The following is an 8,451-nucleotide window of genomic DNA, read 5'->3' as shown; positions in this document are numbered from 1 at the left end:
GCTACCTCCTAAGGTGGAAACTCAAGTCCTACCCAGGCTGCTGTGGTGCCATCCCCCACCCCCAGTCCCAGCAGAGCCTCATGAGAAGCAGAGATCATAATAAGGTTGCCCTGTGCCCCCTGTTCTATGCATAAGGGCCCTCAGCAGCATGCCAGGAGCCAATCAGCCAAGCAGTTGGACCTAGGAATGCATGGCTTGCCCCACCCAGACACAAGGAGCCTTTTCTTGGCCAGGCTTCTAGAATAAGGCTTTCCAGGGGCTGGGGGGGTCACCCTCTTTCTCCTGTTCATAAACATGATTAAGGCTTTCGCTCAGCAGAGCAAACACAGCTGTGAGCCAGAGCCCAAGGGGCAGCACCTGCAGGGAGGCACAGGGCAAGGGAAGGAGGGAGAGATCCCTGGGTTCTCTGGGGTCCTCTCTCTGCCTATGGAGTCCAACTATTCCAGCCTTCAAGGATCTGAATTTACTGTAGCTAAGACTTCCATAGATGATCCTCTGAATCTACTTCAGAACCAGAGAAACTGAGGCCAGGGAGGGGTAAGTCCTCCCATCTGAGAATTTAGTGCATCAGGCAATTGGTAAGAGTTTAACCAGCATTTCCTAACCGCCCTGTGATATGGTTACTCCTATGACTGACATCTTTGTACATAGAAAACTAGAGCTTCAAGAGTTTCAATTACATGCTTAAAGTCAGAAGTCAGGATTTGAACCCCAACCTTCTTTTTTTTTTTTTTTTTTTTTTTTTTTTGTTCTTTTTTTTCGGAGCTGGGGACCGAACCCAGGGCCTTGCGCTTCCTAGGTAAGCGCTCTACCACTGAGCTAAATCCCCAGCCCCGAACCCCAACCTTCTAACTAAAGCACACTTTCTCTTTGTGTTTTATTTACTTACACTAAATTCTTTTTTTTTTTGTTTGTTTTGTTTTGTTTTGTTTCATTTTCCAGTCAAGGTTTCTCTGTGTAGCCCTGGCTGTCCTGGAACTCCCTCTGTAGACCAAGCTGTCCTCAAACTTGGAGATCTACCTACCCCTGCCTCCCAAGTGCTGGGATTAAAGGCGTTTGCCCCCTACCATCCCCAGCTACATTATATTCCTTTTCTCAAAAGAAGTTACTTATTGCTATTGTGATCAGATAAAGATTGACAGTAAAAGCAACATGAACCTAATTATGCTAGGAACTGCCAGCTAGCAGCTGCTGCTATCCCAAGAACTGAGGATCGAGCTGCTCTCTCACCACTTCGGAAAAAGAGAGAAACGGGATCCGCAGAGATGGTTTGTTGGGTAAGAACAGGGACCTAAGGTCCATCTCATTGTGATCCCAGCACTGGCAGAAGAGAGACAGACAGCCTCGCTTCCACATGGCCATCTCCAGGCCAGTCAGGGACCTCATCTCAAAAGCAAAGTGGCTGTCTCATAAGGAGCTCCAGCCTCCATATTGCATTGGAACATACATGGATGTGAGGGGTTGCTGGTGGTCCAGCAGTGATGAACTGAGTCCGCCATGAAATCAGCAGGGGTAGGATGAGGTTCCACTGTATGTATCTTGGTTACTGTATCTGAGTGGACTCTCTGGCTCTCTGCCTCTGTGGCTCCTGGAAAAGACACCATCTTTGGCTGTGTGTGTGTGTGTGTGTGTGTGTGTGTGTGTGTGTGTGTGTGTGTGTCTGGTAAGGTCTCATGGTAAGTTTCAACCCTTTCTCAACTGCACATTGATTCAGGGCTAGAACACAGAATTCATATTGTGAGATTGCCCAGCACTCTCCTTCCCAGGGACTGAGTCCCAGTGAGGCCAGGGCAGAGGAGAGAGAAAGCTCTCAGCTGAGCCTTGCTGGTTATGCAACCCCAGTGAGGCATAAGCCTGGATGTTAGGGCCATTAGGAAGTTCAAATGCTTATTTACTGCAGCATAAAGGAAGCCCTTCTGGTGAGTGCAGCATGCCATCCGGAATCACACTGGAGATACAGCCCCCCTCAGCACAGCCCACAGGCTTAATTACCGTACTGTGCTAGAACGCTTAAACGCACGCCAAGCCAAGACTGCAGCAGAGCCTTCCGGCTCCTTGGAGAATGCTCGCTTCTCCTTTGTCTCTCTCCCCCAAACCCACTGCCTTGGAAAACTACCCACCTTCCCCAAATGCCCTTGACACTCCTGTCTTAGGAATCTGTTTTTGCATTCCTCCCAGGGTTGGAATTATGAGAAGACTGTGTTGACATCAGAGCCTTACCAGCTCTGTTCTCGGGGGCCAGTCCTTAAGCTCTCTGGGTCTATGACCCTCAGCTGTAGTATGGAAGCCACAGTGTGAGTCTAGTGTGCACAGTCAGGATACAGTGAGCAGCAAATGAAGAGCACACAGTGGGGTATATATTTAATGATCCATATTATCTTTGCTTAGTAAAGTCTTGCCTATCTTTTTGGAGTTCTGTTTATATTTTTCCATGAGGCCTCCACAGCCCCTTCCCAAACATTGGAGCTTTCTACTCCCTTTCTGGGCAAGCTGCACAGTCATCACCTGCTGTGATCAGAGCAATATCTTCATTCTCCTGGTCTCTGGCCTCCCACCATACAAGAGGCTGGCTGAGACCTTGCACACAGTGGGACTAAATAAGGAATGAGGAATCAATCTGGTTCTTGGCTTTGCTCAGGGTGGGGTAATCTCATGACATCAGTGTCTCAGGGCCTGTGACACTGGCAGCTCACAATGGTTACCAGGTGGAAAAGTTAGGGGCCAGATTATTGTTACTTACTCTTTTCATACAAAATGTCCAGCAAAAGCATGGCTTTGTTTTGGCTTATGGCTATGGTCTATAATGGCAGGAGAGCGGTGGCAGCAGATGCTTGAAGCAGCCAGACACATCACATCCAACAGTCAGAAAACATCCGTGTGTTCTGGTACTCGGCTGCCTTCCCCTTTCTGCAGTCTGGAATGGCACTGCCCACATTTGAGGTAGGTTTTCCCACCTCACATGGGAGCTAGAAACTCCCTCATAGACATGCCCATTCGTCTTCTAGATCCTGTCAAGTCGACTGTTGGACATTGACCTTCACACGGGGGTACTAGTTTATGTGGGCTGCCATCAGATGGTTTTATAAACGGGATGTCTCAGCCTCTCCTCAGTGTCTCTGCCTCTGTTGCTCTATGGCATCCTCCCTGTGCAACCCTATCCTCGAATCATAGCTTTACTCTTCTGTAAAGACAATAATCACACTAGTCATGCTGGATTAGCCCTGCAGCCACCAATCCAATGCAACAGTATCTTCGTCTCACAGGCCAGACTCAACCATATCCAGATAATCTCACGTTTACAGACACTGCACTGCACTGTATGATTGGGAGAAACACAGAGGATGCAAAGCAAAGCAGCCGCCATCTTTGTCAGAACATCTGTGTCTGCTTGCAAGAGACCCTCACCAATGGGCCTTGCATTCCCTCAGAGAAGGATCCTCTCCTGAGATTCCATCCATTCCTCCCAGTCATTCCCATGCAATTCTGTCCTAACTGCACATGACCTTGGGCCAAGTTCAGGTAGAGGCTGAGGAAGATTAGCCAAGGGGAACTCCATCTATAGGGGAAGCCTGCCATTCATCCTGGGCCTCAACTCTCCAGTGCAGTTACTTTGGGGTTCCCCATGCTCCCCTGAGTAAGTCTCACTCATGTAAGTCTAGTAAACTCCTTGGTTTTTGTTGGAACTTTAAGAGGAGGGGGCGATGCTGTTCATACCTTGCCAGGGAGAAATTCTTGCAAGAGGAAACTAAATATAACCCATAACAGGGAGTCAGAAGACATAGGCCAGTGACCTCAGACTTTCTCCATGGATGCTTGAGAAATGGGTGAGAGAGGGTAAGTGAGAGCAGCAGCCCAGGAATGAGGCAACCACGACTCAGCCCTCAGTTCCCACCATGGTCTTAGAGACTTCCCTTCTCCTAGCCTAGTTCTCCTCTTGGTAAAATGAGAAGAATGCACACAAGTAAGCGGGAGCATACACGCATGCGCGTACGCGTACACACACACACACACACACACACACACACACACACTTCACTAGCAGCCTGGGAGATCCATGTGAGCCAGAGAAAGTGAAGGGGCTTTGCAGTGGGAGGCCAGGCACAGCTACTCTGGCAAGAGACCATTTGTCCTTCCCTGTGCCTCTAGGTGACATAGACCACTGCAGAGTGGCCTTACTCTGCACAACATGCTATGTAACCTCTGTACCCTCAGCCCTTCCATTGGGGCCTGAGTTTCTCCATAAACTCACCCCTTCTCCTGCCCTTCCTTAATGGGGTTGTTTAGTACCCCAAGTCGTAGCTTCCTCCTCTATAAAATGGGCACAGCGGTTGCAGGGATGAATTTATTTTTTGGAATGCACATGTGCATACGTGTTCATGAAGGTATGTGCCCCTGTGTCTGGGGGCCAGAGTTGACATCAGATGTCTTCCTCAACCACAGTCCACCTTATTTTTTGAGACAGGATCTCTCTGGATCTCTTCATCGCTGCAGCTTAGTTGGTTGGCCAATCCTCCAGGGATCTACCTGTCCATTCTGTCCCCTACCCCCAACCTCCACCAGCACCGGGTTACGAATGCACACAGTGGGTGCTGAAGATCTGAACTCAGGCATTTATGATTGCACGGCAAACACTGAGCCGTCTCCCTAGCCCGCAAAGACGAAACTTTGAGGAAATTGACTGCTAATTTAGTATGTGACTGTCACATGGTAAGCTTGATTAGGTCTTCATCAGTCTTGATTTGGGAGGAAGCAAGTATTGTCCCCAAGGAGCCAGACAGCAGTGGTACCTAGGGTCAATTTCTCATTTCCTTGGTCATCCTGTGTGCATTAGCCAGCATCCCCGAATCACAGACATTAAGTGCCTGCCCTGAGCCCATTCTAGGTTTTGCCCGAAACAAAGAAAGCAGCCTCCAGTCTGGACAAGCTCTGTGAGGAGCTGCTTTTTAGGGTGCTTCTGATTCCTGACTAGACAGGACTAGTAACAGGAGTTGAACAAGTGCCAGGACCCTGGGTCTGTCTCCTGCTCTGCCTTTTAACAAGCTGGAGCAATTTCCTCCCTTCCCAGACTCTGCCCCTCTAATCTACGGCAGAGCTTGTCTGGGATGCATGTCCTTCCTTTTGAACGTGTAAAGGTGACCCTTGACCTACCCTAGTTAAGGTTCCCAGCTGACCCAAGCATGCACTCTGCCCTCTGACAGAAACATGACCCTCAGAAGCACGACAGGGTGCATTTCTCAGCCTCCTCAGGTCCTCAGCATGTGGCAAGACCACCCCTTTCCACCCACCTAACACCGTTTGTGGGTATAAAGCCCTGGTGCTTCCCTTCTCCTGAATATTCCATGATAAACATGGAGAACACAAATCCCATGAAGTCAGGTGCCCTCTCCGCCTTGTTCAGGGTGCCGTTCCCATGCCTGATGTCGGGGCAGGCACCTATCAAGTACTTGGGGTGTTCTATTTGGCTTGCTTCTTCGTTTGTCTTGTTTTATGTGTGTCGTTTAAATTTTGCTTCTTCGCATTTATTTTTGTTTTTGAAACAGAGTCTCAAACAGCCCAGATTGGCCTCAAACTTGCTATAATATCAACCATAGTATATATAGTATCAAGTAAAGCTCTTGATTTTCTTGCTTCTACCTCCTAGGTTTGCAGATCATACAAATGTACCAGGATGCCTGGCTTCCATATTTGGTAATATTTCAGAAAGGAGAGAGAAATGGTGCCCACATTTATGAACTGAGCCTGTGCTCACTTAAAACACCTTTCTCTTCTCTCTTTCACTGTTGCCACTGAGGTGGGCTTTTGCTTCCATCCATCTGTAAAATCATTGTTTCAGCAAGTTCTGCTGAGGCATGGTGCTGTGCCCAGAGAGTACACAGGTAGCCCTGAAGGCCCAGGCTTCTTCCCCAGATGTTACATCTTCTGAGGAAGGGCGGGGTTAACAGGCAGCTCACACAGGAAGCCAGCTCTTTGGTAGGCAGCCAGCAAATGCAGATCAGGAGATAAGTAGGGCAAGGTGGAGCTAGGGAGAGCTGTTCCTAGGGAGTGCTCTGGGTCCTGAGTTGTTTTGGTGAGGACCATGGCAGTCTAGGAAGAGGGCTGAATTCCTCCAGCCTGGCCTCGCCTGTTTCCATGAAAATGCTCCTTTACCACTGGCCGACGGACAGGACCCACCCAGTATCTGCAAAATGAGGGGCCAGACTCATTCTAGGACTTGTCCCTTCCCTGTCTTGCTATCGATTTCTGGCTGCTTGGCCCCTTCCTGGGAAACCCCTTTCCTTCTCCCCTCTAATACACAGTGCAGGAGGATCTGGAGTCCAGCTCCCAGACTCTGATGCTTCCCTCACAACAGGAGCACCCTCCTCTGGCGCTGGCTTCTCCCTCTCTCCTCACCTACATGTTCCTCCAAGCTTGAGCCTCTGGCATAACCCTACCAAGAGGTGTTGCAAGACATCCAAGGTGACCATTTTCAGGAGGATTTTACTTCGTACAAATCATAGGTGCTACCTACCGAAGATTCCTTCATTTTTCCATTTTACACATGAAGGCTTGGGAATACTTAATCTTCTTTTTTTTTTTTTTTTTCCGGAGCTGGGGACCGAACCCAGGGCCTTGCGGTTGCTAGGCAAGCGCTCTACCACTGAGCCAAATCCCCAACCCCAGGAATACTTAATCTTATTAGAGGCTAACCAGGGGATCCAGGCTGGAGGAGGGAGCTTTGGAGCTCTCTGTGTGTGCTATCTAGTTTTATGTCAACTTGACACAAGCCAAAGTCATGAGAAAGGAGGGAATCTCACTTGAGAAAATTCCCCCTGCCAGATTGGCCTGTGGTGTGTTTTCTTGATTAATGATTGCTGCGGGAGGGCTCAGCCCACTGTGAGCAGTGCTACCCTGAGCTGGTGGCCCTGGGTACTGTAAGAAAGCAACCTGAGCAAGCCAGTAAGCAGCACTCCACCATAGCCTCGACTTCAGTTCCTGCCTCTAGGTTCCTGCCCTGCTTAAATTCGTGCCCTGAACTCCCTCAGTGATGGATTGTTACCTGGAAGAGTAAGATGAAACAAACCCTTTCTTCCCCAAGTTTCTTTGGCTGTGTGGTTTTATCATAGCAATAGAAACCCTAACTAAGGCTCTGTGTAGCTCTTAACCTATATCTTCACTCCCGAGCAGTAGACCACACAAAGTCCATCTGCTTCTCACTCTTGGGGCCTTGCCTGGACTAAAGAACCAAGGGCCTCCTTCCTTTCCAGTGAATCTGTTTGTTTTCCCAAATGGAAGGACCAAAATATAGAACTTGTCCAGTTTGGTGAGACGTTGGGGGAGGGAATTTGATTGTTCATTGTGTGTTTTCATAAGTGATCATGGCAGCTACCACTTGTACAGTTTGTATATGTATCAGCTGCTGGACCGAGCAACTGAGCCTGCATTAACTGGTTTAATCCTCACCACCATTCTCCCTAGTCTACAGGCAAGGAGACTGAAGCATGGGAGAGACTTATCTACGTGGCAACTTTGTGAAGAGGCTGCAGTTGGGCCCAGCCTGTCCAGCCACCCCGCTCAGCCATATGGATACAACTTTCCCTAGACCTGTACACTCAACCATCCAGATGTGAGCCCTGGAACCCAGAGTGCAGGGACCAATCAACCCCCCTACCCCCAATACACACTCACAGCCATTATCCTTAACTTCTGCAACATTTGTGTTCCAGATCAGAAGCCATTTGTACAGTAACTGGCCTGGATCCTTTTAGAAGAAAAATGTGATTTTCTTTTCCACTCTGCAAGCTCCTGCTTCGCCCTCCATCCAGTCCTTGTTTATTTCAGTAAAGAAACAGCCTTTGACGTCCTCCAAGAGGAACAGGGCAGCACTACAAACATCGAGAAGCATGCCACACGTTGGTTGGAACATGGAAGTTTTGTAAGGTTTAATAAGTTCTTGGAACCCATGGATGCTGCTGTCCTTTCAAGGTGAAATTAAAAAATAAAACACCCTGAAAATCACAGCTGTTGGGGGGAAAATTCCTACAGGGAGCAGAGTGCAGAGTGGGGGTTTCCTTAGGTGTGGGCAGAGAAGCTGGCTATGCACCATGCTGGCACTCAAGCCCAAACAATAGGACCAGTGATGTTTCCTTCGGTTCCTCTCATTGCTGGTGACTCAGGATTCTGCTCTTCTGGTCTTGTTTGATGTCAGAAAGTCCCTTGAGGAGATTATGACTCTATTGAACGACGGCTTTTCATATGCCTGTTTATTCAGAGGTGAGATCATGCCATGTGGTCCAGTCTGGTCTTGAACCCCTGAGCTCAAATGATCCTCCTGCCCACAGCCTCTTGAATAGCTGAGACCATAAGCACATACTACTATGTAGGGTTAGTGGAATCCCGAGTCTGCTCTGCCACAGGGCTCAGCTGTTCTGGGAGTCAGGATGAGAAAAGTTGGACCGCACTGCTGTCGCCAGG

At 48.9% G+C, this 8,451-nt stretch overlaps 1 long non-coding RNA gene across 5 annotated transcripts; it reads left to right on the top strand.

The window, feature by feature from the left end:
• Positions 1 to 302: 302 nt before the first annotated feature.
• On the top strand, positions 303 to 7,995 carry LOC102550733 (uncharacterized). Of its 5 annotated transcripts, none has more exons than XR_015643034.1 (5): positions 303 to 799; positions 943 to 1,277; positions 2,811 to 2,940; positions 7,456 to 7,603; positions 7,704 to 7,995. It is a non-coding gene; the product is annotated as an uncharacterized LOC102550733 (long non-coding RNA). The 5 variants fall into 5 exon arrangements; XR_015643033.1 differs by having other exon boundaries at positions 317 to 537; positions 1,172 to 1,277; XR_015643036.1 differs by having other exon boundaries at positions 364 to 578; positions 1,172 to 1,277.
• The last annotated feature ends 456 nt before the right edge of the window (positions 7,996 to 8,451 follow it).

This window comes from Rattus norvegicus, chromosome 18 (assembly GCF_021556685.1).
Source record: "Rattus norvegicus strain SHRSP/BbbUtx chromosome 18, alternate assembly SHRSP_T2T, whole genome shotgun sequence".
NCBI lineage: Eukaryota > Metazoa > Chordata > Mammalia > Rodentia > Muridae > Rattus > Rattus norvegicus.
Note: the sequence above shows the minus strand (reverse complement) of the source record. Positions and strands in the feature narration are given on the sequence as shown.